Below are 24526 nucleotides of genomic sequence, written 5' to 3'. Positions count from 1 at the left end.
TGCCATATGGAACCCTGCTTTTTAAAAAAGTGCAACTGTACACTTTAGCGTAGACATCAATTGCTATAGTTGGTGACACTTTGTCCTCCAGCCACTATCTAAATGGGAGACCAGGGAAAGAAAAGTTTAGACCTGCTGGCTCTTGGAGAAGAGGTGCACAAATCCTTAGAGATGGGTCCCCATTACCATCACTGTTGGTCCCCTATAGGCACATCTAAAACACTGGCTGTGTTCATACAGCAGAACAAGATTTATCCTGACTGAGAAGGATACAGGGAACTTCAAACCCTCCCACGCACACTTCGGTCTTCAACCCCCAACTGTCCAGAATCAAATTAAGAGCACAAAACGAGGAGCATGTTTACATAGAAATTAGTTTCCAGACATGTCAGCTTTGAGATGCTTACACTGGGAAGTTACCACTTTTAAGTAACTGGCTGGCACACGCAGAGAGGAGACGATGCCAGTCACCTATCTGACAATTTATCATAGACAAGATCATCTGGCTACCGGAGGCACATATAATCCAGGTAATTACAGTAGCTTGACTTGGCCCAAGTAGAGCAGAACAAAGCCCAGGATGCTTTCAGAGCTTGGAGTGTGCAGACTGCAGGAAGCCCTAAGGATGTGGAGAGGATTGTGAAGGATTTACGATGAAGCAAGGGAGGTGGCAGTCACCTGAAGAAATTGCAAAATCAGCTCACCTTTGTTTTATCTTTCACTAACTGGCCTGGACCCAGCCTTTAATTAAATTGTAGCAAAAAAATATTCTGGGTTCAACAGTCAGGTCAAGCTATCTGTGCAAGGCCTGGGATAGCCAATGCTAACTTCTCCATCTTCCCTTTAACCTGTTACCATCATTACACTTTATTGTAAATACTCTCTCCCACTCCCACCAAAACTGCCTCACACTTCACACCCTGTCTTTACCCAAATAGTGTAATGAAACCTCAAAGTTACACATTTGTACAAGAAAAGTATTGATCCACTCAGCAGAGGCAGGCGGATCTCTGAGTTCAAGGCCAGCCTTTTCTTTAAGAGTTCCAGGACAACCAAGCTTACACAGAGAAACTGTGTCTCAAAAAAAGAAGCAGGGGTGGGGGCAGGGAGTTGGGGGTGTAGGTTAGTGTTCCATTTAGTAGCGAGTTGCAAAGTCTGTGTATGTTTGTGTCTGGCTACATCCTGCTCTTAGTTTCACTTTTTTTTTTTTTTTTTCAAGCACACTAGGTGACCAAAGAGCATATGAGAAATAGCCCACACAGGTGCACTGGGGAAAGCCTCCTCAGTCACTTCTGCCAAGTAGGTGAAAAATCACTTGTGGGCACCATGTTGCTCTCGTGATCACCCTTTTTTAGTGGACACTGACTATACCAGAGCTCTTAAATGTTGGTCAAGGGCTTGCCCATTGTTATCTGATGATGCATGTCCCACTCTCAAAGACTTAGTTTTTTTTTTTAATCATAAAAATAAAAGTAATCCAGCCTGTACTTCACACAGTGACACCAAGAATCCAACCAGATGGATATTGGATGGAATTATTCTTTTCTACGATGCTTATCAAAATACAAAGTAATTTCTAATATAAATTTAAAATGAAGCTATAAAGTAAATGGTCTTATTAATAATAGCATAAGTTATCAAAGTCTGTTCCCATTCAGTCTTAATAAAGAATCTTCAAAGCCTATGTATTAAGATCTTAGCATTCGGAAGCTGTCTCATAGTTGAGTACAGGGACACAGGCCTGTAATCCCAGGACTCAGGAGGTTGAAACAGAAGGACCTTAAGTTCAAAACCAGGCTGGGTTCTACATGAAGACCCTGTTTCAGATGAAGCAAACAAAGAGTCATTTATCTGGTACAATGCTGTGTTCAGCAACAAGCAGGGAGAGAGAGACAAGAAAAAAAGGGTACTTTAAAAAGAAAAAAAAAAAAGAAACAAAAGGAAGCTGGCAGGCAGAACAGATAGGAGAAGAAAGCACGAGGGGACTTGGGGTTGGGTCGGGGAAAGAAGGGTGCTCCTACTGGCTGGCTGCCTTGTCTTCCTGCCTCTCTTTTTAAATTTCAGAATTAAAAAATTAAATTAAAATTTAATTAAATTTAATTAGGGATTTGGTATCATCAACAATCATGTGTTTTTTTTTTTTTTTTAAGGTACCACTTTTTTTTTAAGTACTAAGCATTTTCAAGCTGAGAGTAATTTATTCAGAGTCTAGCTATCCGATGCAGCTTTACATTTAATTATTCAATAAGTTATTTTCTTGATGCTGGAAAGATGACTCCGTGGTTCAGAGCACTTCCTGAGCTTGTGAAGGATCTGGGTTCAGTTCCCAGCACCCACATGGCAGCTTACAACCATCTGTACTCCAGTTTCAGGGAATCTGATGCCCTCTTCTGTCCTCCAAGGGTACCAGGCACATCTGTGACACACAGATATATGTGCAGAGAAAACACTCATACACATAAAAATTATTAGTAGTATTAATTAGTAGTGTTAATTTCAGTCAACGCTCATGATCTTGCCGTTTTCATAACAACATCGGCTTAGAATAGAACCTTTTGGTCCTTTCTCTTGTTCACAGTGCTTGAACCTCTCACTAAGCAGTGTTCGCTTAGATGCAGAGGGCTTAAACACAATCTCCTCTGTAGCTCACAGAGGACCTAAGTTAGTTCCCAGTGTCCACAACCACCTGGAGCTCCAACTCCAGGAGATCGGATGACCTCTTTTGGCCTCTGAAGGAACCAGGCATGAACACAGTGCACAGACATGCATGCAGATAAAACACTCATATACAGAAGCAGCAAAATATAAAAAAGATTCAAGTTTTATCTCCAGCAAAGAGAAGGAAAGGGATGGGGAAAGCAAGAACAGAAGGCGGGGGGAGGGGGGAACAGAGGAGGAAGGGGTAGGGTGGGAGGGGAGGGAGGTGGGGGACAGAGGAGGCCCAGAAATACAGTGTTAGAAATTGAGATGTAACATTTTTAAATTTTTATTATTTTCCACAAATTTACTAATCACATATTGGTAGTGGATACGATATTAGACAGCATACATAGTTCTAGATGATTCTTTTGGGAGGTTGGATAAGGTGCCACAGATATTATTCTGACCCTAACCAGAGAAATGTATCCAAGGGGTTGGAAAAGAATTCCAAGCTTTAATGTAGTGACGTTCTTTATCAAAACAAAGATGGCTGCTATGAATAAATCAGGAACCCTAGGCCACTACAGTGGAAACTCCTTGCAGAGAAGGAGGGAGCAGATCCACGAACTCTCGTTTAGCACAGGCCAGAGTCTATCCCTCAAACTGATCCAAATATATCCAACTCAGTATTTTTTTTCATGTTTGTTTGTTTTGTTTTGTTTTGTTTGTGACAGTGTCTTTCTACAGAGCCCTGGCTGTCTTGAAACTTTCTATGTAGACAGGCTGACCTTGAACTCACAGAGATCTGCCTCCCCAGGGCTGGGATTAAAGGTCTGTGCCACCCAGCCCAGCCTCCAATTTAACATTTTTTTATGGCTTCTGAAATATGTGCTCACTGGGACAGGTTTATGTTTCTGTGCCAACTCCTCTTATGTAATGCTTTCCGAAATCCCCCAAGATTGAGACCTCTGAAACCATTTCTTTTTTTAAAAAACTAATGGAATTAGGAGACTATTGTCCATTGTTCTTTTGCAAGGCCCCTGGGAGCCTTCCAAGAAGTAACTCACCCATCTATTATAAGAAAAGAGAACTAAATAGTATCTAAAGGCTCTTTGTTGAAAAATTGCCTTCTGACAAGTATGGTTTATCTAAAGGCTCTTTGTTGAAATCTCTCTCTAAAATTGTGTTTATTCTGATTGTGTGCTGATAAGTTCCTTCTCAAAAATAGAAATCAGGTAAGAAGCTTTTGAGATAAGGACTCAACCATCGCCCTCACATCTTTTGAAATAGTTCTGATTGACACAGCTCCAGCTTCCTGTTCTTTCTACCCCAGGTCCAGTGAACTCATGTGGTGAAGGGGGCCACCATTTGCAGAAGCAGATAGAGTCCAGAAGGCTCTTGGGCAGCTTCCCTGTCTGCACATCTGCTGCCACATGGAGAGAATATGATTCACCAAAAGGTATAAAAATTGTATTTATTTCCTTTGTTATGGAAGACTGAGAGGCCTAGACAAGAAGCCAGAGGCTGGGCTGCCTGGAGAAGGGTATGAGGAGGCCGAGTCAACGAAACTCCAAAGGACCCAATTCTGACCAAGTGCGTCGAGCGGCCTGAATTTTCAGGAAAGTTTTTGGGAAACTGGGGACTGAATTAAAGACAGAATTTCTTTCAGACACTAACAGGTGTTGGGCTGAATGAAAATAGGCAAAGCCATCACTTCCTAATCTGGAGCCCAGAGAAAGGAGTACACATCCCGATCTTGGCCTCAGGTTCTGCCAAATGGAGCCAAGCAGGCTCTGCTGTCCTCACTATTTGGAGGCCTTTCTGTTTGCCGGTCTCCTCACTCCCCCAAACCTATGTAGAATCTTAGGGCCTGAGTTTCCATAACTATATTAGACCAAGAGTTATACATACTTAGTTTCCATCTTTCATGGTCTCCTTGCTTTGAAACAGAGAATACAGAATCCTCAAGGGTCTGTCACTAGAATTCCTGACTCTGAGCTCACTTTCAAAAAATGATCTATTTATTCATTTATTTTTACATGCATCGGTCTTTTGCCTGCATGTCTGTGTGAGGGTGTTGGATCCCCTGGAACTGGAGTTACAGACAGCTGGAGCTGCCACATGGGTGCTCAGAATTGAACCCAGGTCCACCATAACCCCTGAGGCTTCTCTTCAGCCCATCTGATTTCATTTTGTTTGCCCTGAAGTCCCTACTTCACAGCAGCAGCCAGGCCCCCATGCATCCGTGTTCCCTTGTCTTTCTGTAACAAAGCTATAGAAGCCAAGGTCTCCTTGGTTTGTGCTGTGACTACCCAGCTCTAGAGACCTCAGAACAGCTCCACCTTCTACGCTGCTGAGCTTGGCTTCCCCTCAAGTAATAGTTACTTAGTGACCACAGTATCCAAGCCAGTCCCAGGGAGAGCCTCAAACACAACTGCAGCTGAGTTGCTCATCTCTGCCCCTGAAAGGAAGACCTGGAGGACCTGTGTCAGTGTAGCTAACTCAGTCCTGTTAGCCCATTTATTTGCCTTCCTTTCTGGATAGCTAACTGTAGACCTCCCATTTTCTGCTAGCATCTGGAAATCCAACTCTGAGGCTCTGCTTAAAGCCCAGCACTAGGTTATATGGGAGAATTGGGAATGCTGGGGGGGGGGTGTTGCCACAACTAACCTCAGTACATCTCAGTGTGTGTGTGTGTGTGTGTGTGTGTGTGTGTGTGTGTGTGTGTGTAGTGAAGGAAAGGCGAGTATAACTACAAGTGAGCTAATCTTAAACCAGGTGTGCTGGCACACACGTGGAACCCCGGAACTTGGAGGTAAAGCAGGGGGATCGGGAGTTCAAGATCACCCTTTGCTGTATGTGGAGTTCAAGGCCCAGTCTCAAAAAGAAAAAAAAATGAAAAGAAAAGAAAAAGCAAAGAGAAAACAAAACAATCTGACCAGTCATTTTCATTTCTGACCTTGCCTTTCTTTGGACCGCCTTTTTCCCTGTTGCTACCATTAACCAGGGTCACACCATTTTGTAAAGCTCCTCCATTTTGGTTGAACAGTGACAGTCTGTTAAAAGTAATTTGGGCCAAGCAGTGGTGGTGCACGACTTTAATCCCAGCACTTGGAAGGCAGAGGCAGGTGGGTTTCTGAGTTTGAGGCCAACATGGTCTACAGAGTGTCCAGGACAGCCGGGGCTACACAGAGAAACTCTGTCTGGGGGGGGGGGGAAGGAATGGGGGGTAAATTTGATTCCCAAAATTGAAATAACGTGATGTGTAAGTTCTTGCCCTTCCCCATCCTATTGGCAAACCACAAGATGACTATTGACCACCTGACTTCCCTTTGTAGGACCCCGAAAGGCTGCCATGCCCTTGTTGAGACTTTTCCGAGTGCTGCTGTCTGCCAAGTAGCATTCTGCAGTTTTTCTAAGAACAAAACATTCTGTTGAAGGGTGATGCCCCAGGCAGGGACTTTCCACTATACAAACCACTGCCCCCCAGTTGAGTTCCTATTTGTGTTTTTCCCTTCCGGTTTGGTGTATATATTGAACCTGCTCAGGAAAAGCTTCAGCATTCTCTCATAACGAATGACCCGAGTCTGTGTCTTCTTTTAATCCCCCAGGCCTATGTTCGAGCTCGGTACTGTTGTGGCACTGGCACTGTCAAGTGGAGGTTTCACCAAGATCGGGAAAGTGAAGAGAACCTGACGGGATCGTTCCTGAAAGAAGTCGCTGGCTCAGTGAGTGGAACATATTGGAGAAGCGGTGCGGGATCAAACTGAAAGTAAGAAGCACTATGTAAGTTTTGATCATTTTGATTGCACCATGGGGACTAGGAGTTCCTTCCTACAAGTAGTGGCACAGGATGATGCAGCTAAGAAATCCTTGCATGAGGTGGAGAATAGCTCCAGTTTTGAGGATGAGGAAGAAATTTTAGAAAAGGAAATAGCTGATTTAAAGAAAAAAAATTGAAGAAATGCAAGGTCAAAAATTGGAAGAGGAGCCTGGAAAAAAGGGAAGCGAGAGCGGACGAGCAATTCAGTCCCCGGGGGGCTGCACCAGCCATGCCGAATAAAAACAAGAAGGAGAAAAGAACCACCAAAACTGGTGAAAAGTGGAAAAGGTTCAAAAGAAGGACAAGATACAGTAGAAGCAGAGATAGCCAGCAGGAAAAACAGGCTCACAGCTCTCTAGTCTTCGATATTACTAAAATAAAAGTACCAGTCCCTCAGCCCATCGTTGTTCCTGTGAAGAAAGACAAATGGCAGAACTCTTCACGGTTTAATGCCAGAAATAATAGAGAACTGCAAAATCTCCCATCTTTAAAAGATAGTCCTCCTGCGGGTCAAGAGAAGCTTTTTATCCAGAAACTATGTCAGTATTGTGTCCTCTTTGACTTTGCTTCTGACCCACTGAGTGACCTGAAGTGGAAGGAAGTGAAGCGAGCTGTGCTCAAGGAGATGGTGGAACATACCACCCACAACCGGAATGTGATCACAGAGACCAGTTACCCCGAGGCCGTCCACATGTTTGCAGTTAATATGTTTCAAACCTTGCCACCCTCCTCCATTCCTACAGGAGCAGAATTTGACCCAGGAGGAGATGAACCAACATCACAAACAACCTGGCCTCATCCGCAGCTTGTTTATGAATTTTTCTTAAGATTTTTTGGAGTCTCCAGATTTCCAGCCCAATCCAGCCCAATATAGCAAAGAAATATATTGATCAGAAGTTTGTATTGCAGCTTCTAGAACTCTTTGACAAGAATCCTTGGGAGATAGATTTTCTAAAAATGACTCTGCATAGAATCTATGTGAAGTTCTTAGGTCTGCGTGCTTACATCAGGAAACAGATCAGTAATATATTTTATAGGTTTATCTATGAAACAGAGCACCACAATGACATAGCAGAATTACCTGGGAAGTATAATTAATGGATTTGCCTTACTACTAAAGGAAGAGCACAAGATTTTCCTGTTGAAGGTGTTGCTGCCCTGAACAAAGTGAGGCCCCTGAGTGTCTAACATCCCAAGCTGGCGTACTGTGTCATGCAGTTCTTAGAGAAGGATAGCACCCTCCCTCACTGGACCAGTGGTAATGGCACTTCTTGAATACTGGCCAAACTGACCCATCAGAATTTGTGAAGATCATGGAGCCTCTCTTCTGACATTTAGCCAAATGTGTTTCCAGCCCTCACTTCCAGGTGGCAGAGCAGACACTCTATTACTGAAATAATGAGTACATCATGAGTTTAATCAGTGACAATGCAGCAAAAATTCTGCCCGTCATGTTTCCTTCCTTATACCGCAACTCAAAGACCTACTGGAACAAAAGACAATACACGGCTTGATATACAATGCTCTGAAACTCTTCATGGAGATGAACCAGAAACTCTTCAATAACTGCACCCAGCAGTTCAAAGCAGAGAAACTCGCTGGGCAGTGGTGGCACACCCCTTTAATCCCAGCACTTGGGAGGCAAAGGCAGGTGGATTTCTGAGTTCGAGGCCAGCCTGGTCTACAGAATGAGTTCCAGGACAGCCAGGGCTACACAGAGAAACCCTGTCTCCAAAACAAAACAAAACAAAAAAGCAGAGAAACTCAAAGAGAAGCTAAAAATGAAAGAGCAAGAAGAAGCATGGGTTAAAATAGAAAATCTAGCCAAAGTGAATTCCCAGGTGCTAAAAAAGAGAGTAACTTGGGAGTGTTGAGGCTTTTTGTGACACCTCATAGGTCCTAGGAAGGAGATAAAAATTTAGACCTTGAAAATGGGGGGGGGTGTGTTCAGAAAAGCAGTTGTCCTCTCTCTGGCTGTGTTAGCAAAAGAGAAGGAAAAGGCTGTTTCAGAGCCCTCCTAGGAGCAGGAGAAAAATCAGGAGACGTCCTGCTTTCTCTCTGGCTCCTACTGGAGAAATCCTTAGTTCTGTTTTTTCTGTCATTGTCTTGATGTACCAATCTGTCCACATATGTTAATTGTCTGTTTTTGTTTTGTTTTGTTTTGTTTTTGAATGATAGTTGTTCTATGTTTTATGTTTAAAAAAAGTGCTTATTAGGTATAATTAAAAATTCACAACTTTTATAATAGAAAGTTGGTTTAACTAGTAACTCAGGGCTGGAGAGATGGCTCAGCCATTAAAGGCCAGGCCATAGTGGAAAGAGCACGTTTAACTTTGAAAAATTATCTTGAAAAATCAAAAAAGGAGGAGTTTACCTCACACCTCATGCAAGATTTTAAATTTTTTATTAGTGAATAAGTATGCATTGTCTGCTGCAGAAAGACATTGGAAATGAGCCCAGAAGGCACTGGGCTTAGTGAAATGGAAAGAATCGTTATCAGGTGTATGGAAGAGTGTAAGGTGTTAGTCAGGGTGAGAGGTTGTGTTTGTGTTTTTCCTAAAGATGCCAAAAGCCCTGTTTGGATTCCTGAGCGTTGCATGTGCCCTGTAGCTATGGAGCCTCTCCCAGGCAGAGATCTACTGAAGCTTTGTGAAGAACCCCCCAGTTCTGATGTCAATGGGGATAAGTAGCTCTGCCTGGTCATAGTTTCCACCAACAGGACTACTGGAAAAGCTGCAGCAGGATTGATATTTCTTTGCCACTTTTGCAGACAGCAGACCCAGTCCCAGGCAATTACTAAGCAGGTGCTCATGTCACTGGCATGAAAGAACCCTACTGCCCAGGTTTGTCTCAACCTTTACAGAGAATAATTAGTCAATGACAGGCAACTCCTTTGCAGTCTTTACCTACCTAAGACAGGGGTCCTAAGGCTGGCAGGGATTCCCAGTGATGGGTAATTGGTATTAACAGAAGGTGGCCTAAGACAGATGATATTCACCTATAAAATTGGGGAACCTGTAGGACCCCAAAGGGCTGCCATGCCCTGGCTGAGACTTTCTATGTGCTGCTGTCTGCCAAGTAACATTCTGCAGTTTTTCTAAGAACAAAACATCCTGTTGAGGGTGTGGTGCCCGGGGCAGGGACTTTCCACTATATAAACCACTGCCCCCCAGTTGAGTTCCTGTTTGTGTTTTTCCCTTCCAGTTTGGTGTATATATTGAACCTGCTCAGTAAAACTTCGGCATTCTCGCATAATGAATGACCCAAGTATGTGTCTTTCTTTAATCCCCCAGGCCTATGCCTGAGCTCTGTACCATGGCAGCACTAGCACAGCACCCTTAATTGACTCACTGTTCACTCAGACAATGGCCAACCAAAAGAGGAAAACTGTCGTTGCTTCTCTCCTCTTTCTCTGGCCTATAACTACTCCAACCCAAAAGCAGTCTGAGGACTCTGATTCTCTAGCAGAGACTCTGTGGGTCTTTATCCCAAAGGAGAGCTGTACAGTTGTGGAGTTGCTCACCACATTCCTCATCTGTCTTTCCTTCTCTCTGACCTCACACTAACCATCTCCACCCTCGCCGCTTTATTGGATTCTCGGTGAGTCTCAGTAGCTTCTGACCTTCCTTCCCACATCCATTCTATCTCATTCTGATCCTTTGCAGCTCTGTCCCCTCAGCAACCTTTAAAACACTCGTTACTGACTGAGTAATGACTGAGATCCTTAAAGGTACCCACAGGGCCACACACAAAAAGGCTTTCCCCCATCTCCTTAGCTTCTGCAGCTCTTTGTGGGCCACCCAAAGGAATGCTACCTCCAGTCTGCTTCCCATGGCCCTTTGCCCAACTCTAACCCTGTTTCCCCTACCCCCTGTCCAGTGCCCCGTTCCAGTGGACTTCCTTAATGCCCTGATAGCTGTTAGATGTTTCCCCAGCTTCTCCTCACAGTGCTTATTAAAAACATAACTGCATAATTAATTGTTGGTTTCTGCAATTAAACCTGTGAATCTAGGGCCTCTGGTTGTCATGTTTACTGCCTGATTCCCAGCATCGATGCCAGGTCAGAGCAAAATAAAACTCATTTAGTATCATGGCCACATTCACATTGCAAAGACACGCATGCTATTGCCTCTTCCTTGACACAAGGGTTCTAAAGCAGAAAGAACTCTTCTGTATTGCTTTTTGATCTGTCTGTTTGTGGGGTTTTATTTGTTTTGCTTTTTATGTGTATTTGTTGGTCTATGGAGGAAAGGCAGACATGCATGCAATGTCATGTATGTGGAGATCAGAGGACAACTCGTTCTTCCATCATATGGCTTTCAAACCTGTGTCACGTGAAAGCACCTTTACCCATAGAGCCATCTTGACTGGAACAGAGTCTCATTGGGTAACTCTGGACTGAAGCTCATTATGTGGACCAGGCTGGCCTCAAGTTCGAAGCAAACCTCCTGCCTCAGCTTCCCGAGTGCTGAGAATACAGGCACACACCACCACAACTGGCTGTTTACACATTTTATTTCCAAAGGTGAGCATGAACTCTCAGGTAGAAGAGCAAATGGCACTTGAAGCCACAGGAGTGTTCTCAGGTATGTCCTGTCCTTCTGTATTTCCTGTGGACAGGAAGCAGCAAGAGTCTTAGAGTGCCAGGACAAACGGATTGTGTCTACTGAAGTAAATTTGGCAAGGCCCTAACTGCAGGCCACTTTCTTTCTAGATAAAGACTGTCTCTTCTGGTCAGAGTTTTTCTTTTCTGAAGCATTTTCTGTTTGCCTGGTTAGCAAGTGTGTGCTCTAGCTTTTTCTTGTGACCATCTGCTGAACCCACTACTCAATTTTCCCTCTCTCTCCAAATGTACCGAGCTGGTAGACCTGTGAATCACCTTTGTATCTTCAGTATCCAGCACAGTGTTCGATGTTTGCTAAGAAATGTTGGCTTTTTGGGGGGCACAGAACCAGAGTGAGGGGGTGAAGTCTTACAGACTTAGTGCTTCCATCACTCAACTTCATCACACAGCCCTGCTTGTTTCCAACAAGACTAGTAAAGAACTGAGACGGCCTATGTCTTTGCCTTTTCTAGGAAAGGTTTTCAGAAGGACTGACAAAGAGGGAAGACATAAAGAGGATTAGAAAAATGACTTAAGGAACTGAAAAACACCAAGAAATAGGCTTACCTGGTATTGTGTGTTTGCATGCTTGCCGTGCATGCACGCACACGCATTGAAAACCTCATGCTCTTCCTCAAGTCAGATGAATTTAAGGTGCCAGAGGCATCCAGCGAAGTGCATCTGAAACTGACAGCTGGAGATATAAATGATAAGCGAAAGGAAGGCAGGGTCCTGGTGATGAATTGAACTTGCCTTTCTTGTTGGCTACCCAAAAGGACAGTGCTGTTCATCGTATGCACTGTAGTAGAAATTTTCATGTCCAATGTAGACATCTCTGAAAATGATATGGTCCCTAAAAGCAAGTGTATAGATAGACCTGGACATTGCTGGCCCTGTCTGGAAGCATGACTTTGAACTGGGCAGATGAGTACTATAAACAGGAAGAAGTTGCATGTGGAGACTCTAGAAAACTTCTCACACAACTTCCTTTCTCCTTGGGCCTCCAACCAGTCCCTGTGGAGCCATCTGCAGATGAGGGCAGGCTGCAGTCAGGCCCTAACTCACGTAAGAAACTAGGCTGCAGCCATTATTGATAGATCCATGAAGGGAAGCAAATTGTGGATGAAACCACCTTTTGTCAGAAAAGATTTTATTTTTTATTTATTTTATGTATCTGAGAACACTGTCGTTGCCTTCAGACACACCAGAAGAAGGCATCGGATCCCATTATTGATGGTTGTGAGCCACCATGTGGTTGCTGGGAATTGAACTCAGGACCTCTGAATGAGCAGTCAATGCTCTTAACTCCTGAGCCATCTCTCCAACCTGAAACAGCTTTATTATTGCCAAATGACTGCTGGTCAAGCGTTCCTTTTCTCCTTAGTGTTGGTTGTCGGATGAATTCAGAGCAGAGCGAGCAAGCAAGCGTCAAGAGTCCCGTGCTCTAGGCTGATGTCAGCTGTGAGGTTATAGATACCTAAAGAGCTTCTGCTCACTGAGCATGGTAGACAGCCTACATATGCTCTCAGAAAAGCCTCCATGTCCAACACTGTTGGTCTCATTATAGTCATGGCTAAAATGAGTCCCAGGTAAGTGAAGTTACTTGCGTTGGTCACATAGCAAGTACTGAAACTACAAAGTCTTTTTTAAAATTATATATATATATATATATATATATATATATATATATATATATACTGTCCTTGTCTTCAGCCACACTAGAAGACATCGGATCCCATTACAGATGGGTTGTGAGCCACCATGTGGTTGCTGGGAATTGAACTCAGGTCCCCTGGAAGAGCAGCCAGTGCTCTTAACCATTGAGCCATCTCTCCAACCCAAGTAATTTTTTATAATGACCGAATCCTTTAGACCTCACCTCTTTTCTTATTGTAAAACTGAAAAACGTATGGGGCCTCAAGGGAAGATAAAAAATAAAAATTCTTAGTCCTTCCTCTTAAGCTCTTTAAGTTTTGATCGATCATAATAGTGACTTTGGGATCAGTACAACCTTAGGATCGGCCTACAACTGAGCACCGGGATCAGACTGAGAAAGGGATTCTGTGGCTTAAAAAAACAAACAAACAAACAAACAACAAACAAAAACTACCAGCAGAGTGTGTCTGCTGTCAATAAGAAATGTGTGTGTGTTGTTTTCAAATCTGAAAGCTGACATCATCCAAAAGTTTTTTTAACAGGTTTATTCATAACCATTATGACAGCGAGAAACTGGATGCCTGAAACATTTCTGATTTCTGTTGATGTTTCATGACCCTGAACGTCCTGCAGACATTCACCCACAAGTATGGGAGCCCTGACACCACCTGAACTTTGTTCCATTTTCCCTTTCATGATCATATCTTTAGATGCCTCAGTCTCATGGGGGATGAGGGGTGGGGGTGGGGGTGTCCAAGCCAAACTACCAGTGTCAGGAGGGAGAAACGGTTTTAGGATGAAGATTCATGAGCATTCTGTATGTATGCAACTGGTCATTTTTGCATAATTATTGTGTTTAGCATGCAGGGAGGCCAGGATGGTCTCTCTTCGGAAAGGCTGGCCACATAGGCTTTGCCTGGAGCCACAGACAGCTGTGTCTCAGAAGGTCAACTCCGGTTTCAAATCCTGAGCAATTTCTTGCGTCAAATACAGGAAGGGGAAAATGTTAATGAATTCAGTTGGTTTCAGTTGACTTCTAATTTTACACAATGCCATAGGACCAGGTCTGGAAAGATGAGGTTTCCCCACTCCTGCAGACAGTGGAACCTGAGGAACACTCTGTAGCCAATCACCTCTTAGGGCCACTTAGTGGCTGTGGCAAGCCATACTAGGGAGGCCTCCTCAGCTTCCTTCAGGTTTCAAAGTTATAGGTAGTCTTCCAGCCCACTCTTCCTCTCTCCCTCTCCCTCTTCCTTTCTCCTTCTCCCTATCCCTCTCTCCATCTCCCTCTTCCTCTCTCCCTCTCCTTCTCTGTCCTCCCTCTCTTCCCTCTCTTCCCTCTCTCCCTCCCCCACTTCCCCTTTCTCCCAGTCATTGGCTTACTTAAGTCAGAAACCACACAAAGCAAGGTCTTCATACTGACTCAGTGCTGGATATCTGCTCAGTCTTCTAAGATCTGTGCACGCTTGAGCTCCTCCACACTCTTTCCCCTGTGGGCACATCCAACCTTTGGCACTGTGTCCCACGGTCATAATCTACCAGTTCATACCCCAAAACCTCTCGATCAAGTTACCAAAACAGAAACGTCTTAATGATTTTGTACTGTGTTGCATTTGTAGCTGTCCTGAGCTGATTGCTTTCACGAAAGCAGCCTTTGATCCTATCAAGTTTCCCATTTCACTTCCTGTCTCTGGGTTGTGCTGACCACCTTCCAGCAACATCAGATCTTGATCTTACAGCTCACTGTTTCCTGTAAACTGTCAGTTAGGTCTAGTTAGATGCTTCTTCGTACTCTGGCTTGGTGTGTACATTTTTGGAATACCTTATACGTGGCAATTGGCACTTTTGCAGGGAGGTACGATGCCTGACTACCCTTTTACTTTTTTAAAAATTTATTTATTTTATGTACATGAGTATACTGTAGCTGTCTTCATGCACACCAGAAGAGGGCACTGGATTTTATTACAGATGGTTGTGATCCACCATGTGGTTGCTGGGACTTGAACTCAGAATCTCTGGAAGAGCAATCGGTGCTCTTAACTGCTGAGCCATCTCTCCAGCCCCTGACTACCCTTTTATAATGTGAGGGGTACATGACAACAATGCCTTGCTCCAATATTTACATCATTATTACTTTCCAAATTTTTACTGGTAATTTAATTGTTAAATTCAATTTAAATTCAAATGTTAAAAATCATAATTTGAGGTATTTGGGGAATAGGTGTGTGTGTGTGTGTGTGTGTGTGTGTGTGTGTGTGTGTGTGGTGTTCAGAGGGATATCCCACTGGGAGGCATGTACAGTCAAGTTAGCATGTTTTAATATCCCTAACATTTAAAGTAGGAAAACAACTGGCTGGAATCAACCAGAATGAATAGCTTTCTTCTATACCATAATCTATATCTAGGATGCTAGGCAAAGGTGGGTAGCTGTGGGCTCATCAATCCACAGAAAACTGTTTCACAGTTTTAAAAGACAAGTAGCCTGTATTCTAGATAGGCTCTCTGGGCCTACAGAGAAGCCTAAGGTCTTTAAATTTATTTCTGACTCTAACAGAAAATTCTCTAACTACCCAGCTGTGTTCTCCATCTCCTGTCTCCCAGTTCTACCCAGTTTCAGTCTGTGTCTACATGACCTTCATAATAACACATAATTACCCTATGATTCTGGAAGTCCCAGCCAATAAAATAAGCATAAAAAATATGAGGTGTGGCAGTTCGAAAACAATATGATTCGATACCTAAAAAGCAACAACAATTTAAAAAATCAGAATATATACTATAAACTTGTAGTGTTTATACACTATACAGACCTAAAAGAACGTGTCAGGGGGGAGCCAGCTGTAAGACGAGCGGGTCCCAATCAGTTAGTAATTACAGTGGAAGTAAAATATCCTTAATTAAATACATTAATTAGATAAAATTTAATTGCGTTAGAATTCTTAATAATTACAGTCATCTGTGCTATTACCTGCCTCCAAAGCTCTCTTAATAAATACCAGTGCCCTCTCCTCCCACTTCCCACAAGGCCACAACCACTTTTGTTTGTTCATATGGTCTTACTTCCCTGACCACACTCACAGATCAAGGACAGGCACCTGACCCGGGCCAGTAAAAAGTCAGAGACCTTTGATTAGAACCATGATAGTCAACCACGCTCACTGATCCGAAGAATCATGCTTTTCCACTTCATGAGGGAATTCCGTGTACAGCTGGAGTAGAGGGAGATGCCAACTTGCGGGACGAGCCGATCTACTTGACAAGGACTCTGATGCCAGTGCCCTCCTCTGAATGCCCCTCAGGTCCAACTACAGCTCTGTGCAACTTATGAGGAAGCTTTTTAATCCCTCCTTGGATTCATGGGCAATAAATTTTAATTTGTTTGCTATCATAAAACTACTTGTTAAAAGGGAAATAAATATATAGAACAAAGTCTCTGTGAGTAATGTATTCATATTTGAGTAGTATCCATATTTTTAAGACCGTACACAAATTCCTTTGACTTTTTCCACTATTATCAATTTATTTTTTCCTGTGTGTGTGTGTGTGTGTCGCATGTGTGCAGGTGCCTGTGCACATGTGTACACATGCCTGTGGAGACCAGGGGTTGATGTCCAGTGACTTTCCCAATCACTTGTCACCTTACCTTTTGAGGCAAGGTTCCCATTAGAGACTGCTGGTTCAGCAAGTCAAGCTTGCTCCAGGAATCTCCTGTCTCTGCCTATTAAGAGTAAGACTAATGGCTGGCCACCATGCTACCTGGCTTTTACATGGGTACTGGAAATCTAAATGCCAGTTTTCCCATGAGTAGAAATGCCACCAACTCATTCTTTTTTTTTTTTAACCTGTCTTCACTGTTACAAACAGAGGAGTTGATAAGTTATATCAAAATCAAGTTAAAAAGGGCAGTGATGTGACTTTCCACTCAGTTTCCAAATGAATCTCAAGATTCAGCGTGTGTGTGTGTGTGTGTGTGTGTGTGTGTGTGTGTGTGAGAGAGAGAGAGAGAGAGAGAGAGAGAGAGAGAGAGAGAGAGAGAGAGAGATGGGGGGAATCAGATTTTCCAAAAAAAATATATTCAAAGTGACTCATCAGAAGGCCCGTTTGTACCTCCCTGTGAAATTAACCAGAAGGCTCTCGTGTTTGTGAGTCACCCTGATCCTGAAGTTCATCCGCTTCTAGCAGAGAAAAAGATGATCATTCCCAGCCTCTGGTGTTCAACCCAGTCTCAAAACTTGGCTTTCCTACCTTCATTTAGCTATGAGGCCACGCCCCACAAGTCATTAACAAATCTCTTCCTCTTTCTCCCCCTCCTCCTCTTCCCCTTCCTCACTGGTCTCCTCCTCCCTCTTTCCCCCTCCTCCCCCTCCTCCCCCTCCTCTCCTCCTCCCCCTCCTCTCCCTCCCCCCTCCCCCTCCCCCTCCTCATCTGTACTGAGGACTGAAACAGGGCCCGAGGCATACTAGACAGGCATTCCACCACTGAGCTCTGCTCTTAGCCCTTTAATTTCCTCTTAAACCAGGTTAGGATTCAACTCTAATTACAGATCTGGAGATAGGTGGTGAGAACAGGGCCTGAGGGAACTGACTTCCTCTCGGAAGGTATCCTCCTCAAACTGGGAGTTTCCAGTAGCACTGAACAGAGGAGTAAAAGCGTAGCAGCCAAGAAACTGAGAACTGGACACTGGGCTCCTTGAGCTCCTTCCACCCTTCCCCGTACGGCACCCTGCACCCTACGGCACTTTAATTTTATAAACCCTAATCTTTCTAGATCGGCACGTCAAATAATGCTCATATAAGAGCCAAACTATTTGCAAGTTAGCAGTCAGTAAGACCCAGTGTTACTGTCTCTGTCTCAGTTCTGAGCGCTGTTAGTGTCTCGTACACACTCACACTTGGGGTTTCGATGAATGTTCTAAAATGAAAACCTAGAGATCTTCACTGCTCAGCCTCTCGATGGAAGTACCTAACCTCAGCGCACAGCTCTGGAATCCTCTATGCTGCCCTTCAGTGTCCTGTGGCAACCAGTGGTCCTCCGTGGTCCTCCGTGGCCAACCTTGGTTCTAATGTACAGAGGTGTTTCTTCTTCTTCTTCTTCTTCTTCTTCTTCTTCTTCTTCTTCTTCTTCTTCTTCTTCTTCTTCTTCTTCTTCTTCTTCTTCTTCTTCTTCTTCTTTCTCCTTCTCCTTCTCCTTCTCCTTCTCCTTCTCCTTCTCCTTCTCCTTCTCCTTCTCCTTCTCCTCCTTCCTCTTCTTCTTCCTCCTCCTCCTCTCCTTCCTCCTCCTCCTCCTCCTTCTTCTTCTTCTTTTTAATTTTACGTATTCACCATTGCTCTCTTCAGACACACCAGAAAAGGGCATCAGACCCCATTGCATCTGGTTGTGAGCCACCATGTGGTTGCTGGGCATTGAACTCAGGTCCTCTGGAAGAGCAGTCAGTACTCATAACTGCTGAGCCATCTCTCCAGCCCTGCATTCTTTTAATTAACTACTTTACTACTAAAGGCATGGGATTTCAGAGTTCTATCTCTGATATTAACTGATTTTTATCTTTTTTTTTTTTTTTTCAAAATAATGAGTCTGGATGACCAGAGCCTCCTGGTTTACCTAAGAGTCTCTTTCAGTAACAATGCCCAGTTACCAGCTTCTGGATGTGTCAGGATTCCTATGTTTGAGCATTAGCAACCAATTCTATGTAACTTAACTAGAAAAGGACTTATTGAGAAATGCCAAGTTACAACACTCCCCGAGAAAGCTAAGACCAGGCTCAGAAGCAGACAAGAGCAAAGGCAGCCGATAGCGGACGCTACGGACCACTGAAGCACAGACCGGTTAGGGTGCTTCCAGAACTCTGACAGGAAGACGATGTTGCTACCTCAAGGGAAGCTTCTCTGACATTATCACCACTAGCCCCCTCCTCTGGACTATTGACATCATCAGTGCAGGTAAGTAACACGATGGACCCGGTGTCTCTGTACCACTCCTCGGGGTTCAATGTCACAGAAAGACTAAACATCCCTCATGTCTTGCCTCTCTAAAAGGAAAAATTAAAATAAGGCCGCTTCCAGATTCCATGATGAGCAAAGTGTTTGGTTACTGAATAACAAACTCATAAATACACATATGCGTGCACACACACACATCCATACACTCACACACACCTGCCCATACATGAATGGAGAGGAGAGAGAGAGAGAGTCTATCATGCTTGCTTTTCAAGCAGGCTTTCAAAACTTGTTTTCTTTTGTTGACCTATTTATTTTGTAGCAACTTTATGCATGTGTATGTTGCATTTGTGTGTGTGTGTTCTGTTATATGGATGTGGCATACGTGCTCATCAGTGTCTGCGTGTGTACATGTACATGCTGGGTGTGTTTGTGTACATACGCGTGGAGACAAGAGGTTAACTTTGGGTGTCTTTCCTGGTTGCTGTCTGCCTTTACATTCTCCCCATTTATTTATCATGTGCGTGTTGGAGGTACCAGAGCACACACGTAGAAGACAAAAGACAAACGGCAACTTGGGGGAATTTGTTCTCTCCTTCCACCGTGTAGGTTCTTGGAACTAAACGTATTCATGGAGCATGGTGGCAAGTACCCTCACCTGCTGAGCCATCTTGCTGGTTTTTTCGCTGAATCCAAAGCTCTCAGCTTCAGCAAGGCTGACTAACCAATGAGCTTCAGGCATCTGCTGTTGCTTCTCCACACCGAGCTGCCCCCAGTGCTAGCGTTACAGGAATGTGTTGCCATTCTTAGCTGTGTATGTGCACTCTGGGTGTCCAAGCTCATGCCTTCATGTGTGCGTGGCAGGTACATTTCCTACTCAGCCATTCCTGGAGACCTATAAAGAGATTTTTATTTTCAACTGTTTCATTATTTAAAAACTTCATCAAGTTTCTTTTTTTCTTTTTTTTTTAAATTTTATTTATTTGCTTTATATATGAACACTCTGTAGCTGCCTTCAGACACACCAGAAGAGGGCATCAGACCCCATCAGATCCCACTGCAGATAGTTGTGAGCCACCATGTGGGTGCTGGGAATTGAACTCAGGACCTTTGGAAGAACAGTCAGTGCTCTTAACCTCTGAGCCATCTCTCCAGCCCCCTTCATCAAGTTTCTAATAAATCTCCCAAAGGGATTTGATTGTGATCACATTATATGTGTGAATGTATTTGTAGAATAGCTTTGAATGTGTACATCACTGTACCTTTGTATCCAAGAACATGGTATATCTCAATTTAAATGTTGTTCTCTACCCTTGAGTAGTATCATAGCTGTCTTCACACGGAGTTGGCACACTTCTTCATTTATGACTTCGTTGTTATGGAAGTTGGGATTGGTCCAATCTATATTTCCCTTGAGAATTTCAAGCCCACTTGAAATCATGAGGCACTATTTACAAGCTCCAGGATTCTGATTTCCCTATTCAGCCACATAAGTCTCTGCGTTGAATTCTTCCTAGATTTATCCGACTGCTGTTACTGAATCTTAGCTTTCGAAGTAGCCTAAACTTGAATTTGAAGGTTTAAGGAAAATAAATTTCAGTGAGAGGGAAGAGGGAGAGGAAGGAGGAGGAGGTGAGGGAGGGGGAGGAGAGATTGACTTGGAGAAATTGAAGAACAGAAGATAGTGCACTGGTGCTACAGTGCCTTCTAGTGGACACAGTGGAGCATGGCTTTGTTTACTAAGAATGACACCAGTCTGGTCTAGAGGCAATTAGAAGCTGGGGGTGCCTTTGTGGTTAGCTAGGTCAAAAAGAAAAACAACTGGAGAAGGAAAATGAGAAATGATTTGTTTACGTTCCCATGGCCAAGATTTTTCACTCCCCAACCTTCCTTAGTTCTTTAAGAATCCTGCTTCCTTCTTACTGCAACTTGATATGCCTTGGCTGGATGATAGCCTTGGGACACCTAGCCTTTCAGAAGAAAAGTAGAGGAGTTGGGTAGAGAGGAGGGGGAGGAGGGACCAGGAAACTATAGGAAGTCAGGAATTCAGAACATCTGACATTGTACAGGGTCAATAGTAATCTGCTGGATGTTAATTCTTGCTTTGAAGTACCTTGCTGTTTCTCCTTCTGCTCTTCCTCCTCCCCTCCCCCTCCCTCTCCCCCTCCCCCCCTCTTCCTCCTCTTCCTCTCCCTTTTTTCAAAACAGGGCAGCACTATCTATCCTGAAACTAGCTCTGTAGACCAGGCTGGCCTCAAACTCACAGAAATCTACCTGTCTCTGCCTACCCAGTGCTAGAATTAAAGACGTGCTACCACCAGGTGGCAAAGACTTCCTTTCAAATGACCTAAATTTAAGCCTGTTTCTTTAGTTTTCTTTTATAGATTCATAACTGAATTATCTTGAAAATACGACAATAAAGCATTGAAAAAAAACTGTGTAAACTAATACCTATTCGGAAACATTACCTTTCCAAAGGAACGCAGAAGACCTAGCCCAGTGAAGAGGACAGAGATGGCCGCAGAAGGGTGCTCGCACATCGATCCTGTACTGCATGTGCAAACCTCTAAGCCCTGGGAAAACTGCTCCCCTTTCTCATGTTGGCAGGTCTTTGTTTTAGATGGTAAAAATCAGAAGCAACCGGGCACAGGGGACCAGGCATGTAGACTCAGCTACTTGGAGGGTCAAAGACAGGAGGATTGCTTGAGTTTATGAGTTCAAGGTCAATGTGGGCTAGTGAGAAAGACTCCACTTCAACAACAAAAAGAATATGCAAGCATTTTCTAAAATTACTCTTCTCCAAGATCAGATAAACCAAACAGAACTGAATTAGAACCCCACTCCTGTCTCCTCCCATTACTGAACATGCAAGTGTCTCTGAGTCAATGTTGCTTCTTTATAAAATGAAAATAGCACATTTCCTTCATAAGGGATACTATTTCCTAACATCCTTATTAATATCTGAACATAATCAGATATTATATGATTATGATATCATAATCTTGAATCAAAAATGAATCAAAAATATCAATTGTATATTCTTTTCCTAAAATGTAGAAAAGCTACTACGGAAAAAGCATTAACATTATTTACTTAATGCTGTGGTGAGGAGGATCACAAGCTTGAGGCCTGCCAAGGCTACCTAGTTCAGGACAACCTGAGGCTTCAAAAGAACCAAGAGCTAAGTACAGGGCTGGGCGACACAGCACTGCAGTGTATATAAAATCACAGAATTAACACAATAGATATTCATAGTCACTGGCATTTAAACTTTCTAAAACAGGGCGAACTGTTCTAACAATGGTGCCACTATAACAACCTTCCTGTAAGACTGCTTTCCACGGAAGAATGTAGCCTTGCTCCACAAGAAACAAAGTCCTACTGTTCTAGTTACAATGAATAAATTTGGTACTACGATCATTTATCTATCTAAGAAGTCTTTGTATGTAAACGTATCACTCCACTTATTTAATGGTCTGACAAAGGCAAGGCTCTTCCTTTCTCAGCTCTGTTCTCTCTCCCACTGGGCCCTTCATAGAGTTAGTAGACTAGGTGTTTAGGAAATAGAAAGACCATCTTTACAGCGTGCTCCTTGGTGCAGAGAAATTGTGTCTTTGCTACCAGTGAACTTACTGTGGTTCATCTGGTCATAGCAACTGTCAAAAAGAAAACCGTCCCTACTGCATTCCTTCTGGGGGGGAGATGTAGTTAAGTACCACACACTGATGGTTAGGTAACCACAGGCCACATAGTTGGTGTCTTACAGATACCATGCAACTGGGGATTTTGTGACATTGCCAGAGTTACAATGTAGCACAGCATATTACCATCCTGTCTTGACATTGTTGGAGTAAATACAGCCACCATGCTGCTACACTTACGAAAGTATAGCACAATTATGTAGAATACAGAATGCTTCCTAAGGATAATAAAGGACCATATTAGCCATATATGCATTGCTAGGTTAGTATTTTTGTCTTTATTTTAGAGTGTGGCCCTTCTTATTAAGAAAAGTAAAACAGAAGGGGTAGGGGATGTAGCTCAGTCAGTAGAGTGCTTGGCTAGCATGCACCAAGCTCGCCTTCAATTACAGCACCACATAAACCAAGTGTGGTGGAGTCCTGTAATGCAAGCATCCAGGAGGTAGATGCAGGAGGAGCAGAAATTCAAGGTCATCCTCAGCTACATAATGGACTAGATCTTTTCCAAAAAAGTGGAGAAGGCAGGTGACGGCTTGTCTCAGTGATTAATCACGATTGCTGCACAACTTTGAGGACCTGGGTTCAGATCCTAGCACCCATAGAACAAGCCAGGCATTTTTGTGTGCCTACAAGTAAGTCCAGGGCCGTAGAAGGTAGAGAGGGGAGACTCACTGGGGCCTATTGACTGCCCACCTAGTGAGAAAAACAGTAGCCCTCAGGCTTATAAACAGACCCTCCTCCCACAGAATAAAGTAGAGAGTGATAGAGGATGCCCAACACCCTGATCTGGCCTCCTCAGGCATGAGCAGAGGCACAACACAGACCAGAAAAAAAAAAGAAGTTTACTTAAAAGTTTGCCATGTTAGGCCAACAGCCACCTCATAATGCTGTATTTACAGTTCTTGGTTGCACAAGAGGTCATGTCATAGAGTAATTAGCCCATACCATTGAGGCTTGTGAAAGTACACTCAACCATACACTCACAAAGACGTATCCCTGTTGTTAGTGACCGTGGTTACAGTCTTTAAGCCACTCAACCCAAAACAAAGCTTCAACAGTGTTTAGACAGAAAGAAATAGGAGATCCAGAGAAGGGCTGGTCTGTTTGCACATGGTGTGCATGCAGCAGGCCAGCTTTTCTTGTCTGTGGGAACAGTTCTTGAAGTATACACAGGACATCAGCTCTATGAAACGCAGGAGGCTTCAAGGTCAAGGAAATTTGAGATTTCTTGCCCAGTGTTTTATCTCCTCAAATTCACAGTGCACACCAGTAAATTAAAGGCTGTAAAAAAAAAAATACTGTTTTCCCTAGCAAAATGTATTTGACTAATGTGCTGTTACCTGTAAACATTCTGCAAAATTAATAGGTTCTGAAGCCACTGACCTCAGGAAACTGCCTCTTCGTGTTTGAAGGCTCCATTCTCTTATTCATTCATGAAGAACCAAGTAAACAAACAAACAAACCACCTCGTCTCCGGATCCTGCAGAGTATCAGAAAGTTTCATGATTTTATGTCTATAAGCGGTGTCCACCAGAGCCCTGAAAATGTCTAAGTGTTGATATAAAAACTCATAAGCAGATATTGAAATCCTGCATATAACTGGTCCAGATGTAAAGTGACGAGAAAAACATAATGTTGGAGCCACCAAAGTGTGTGATTTTTCTTAGAGTTTTGTACAAATGTTTCCAGTATTGGTTTTCCCTTAATTCCTCTGGGGACTTACTTTATGTATTTCCAATTCTCTCCTCTAGATGGCAATAGAGGTGAAAAAATGCCCAAAGGTCTGGGTTCTCGGAAGGTTTCAGTGGCAGCAAATGGCCATAGACCATCCTCCTTCAAACATATGCCTGTTTGTTTCTAGACAGCTTGTCGCTATGTAGCCCAGGCTGGCCTTCAACGCACAGAAATCCACCTGCCTCTGCTTTTGCCTTCTGAGTGCTGGGATTAAAGGTGTATGCCACCATGCCTGGTCAACAAGTTTGTTTGTTTCCCCTCAAATAGATCGAATCACATAACAATGCAAAAGATTAGTGACAATGGATGAGGGAATTGACCTCCCCAATCTATGTGTCGCTCACATGCTTACGATGTCTGTATCTTTAAAATAATGTTACTGTACTCTTCTTAGGTCATGCGGCAAGCTGGCTACAGAGGCATGGTGATC

General features: G+C 43.5%; 1 pseudogene; it reads left to right on the top strand.

Annotated features, from left to right (window-relative positions):
• Window positions 1–6218: 6218 nt before the first annotated feature.
• On the top strand, window positions 6219–8144 carry LOC117703004 (serine/threonine-protein phosphatase 2A 56 kDa regulatory subunit gamma isoform pseudogene; annotated as a pseudogene).
• The last annotated feature ends 16382 nt before the right edge of the window (window positions 8145–24526 follow it).

Source organism: Arvicanthis niloticus, chromosome 2, assembly GCF_011762505.2.
Source record: "Arvicanthis niloticus isolate mArvNil1 chromosome 2, mArvNil1.pat.X, whole genome shotgun sequence".
Taxonomy (NCBI): Eukaryota; Metazoa; Chordata; class Mammalia; order Rodentia; family Muridae; genus Arvicanthis; species Arvicanthis niloticus.
Note: the sequence above shows the minus strand (reverse complement) of the source record. Positions and strands in the feature narration are given on the sequence as shown.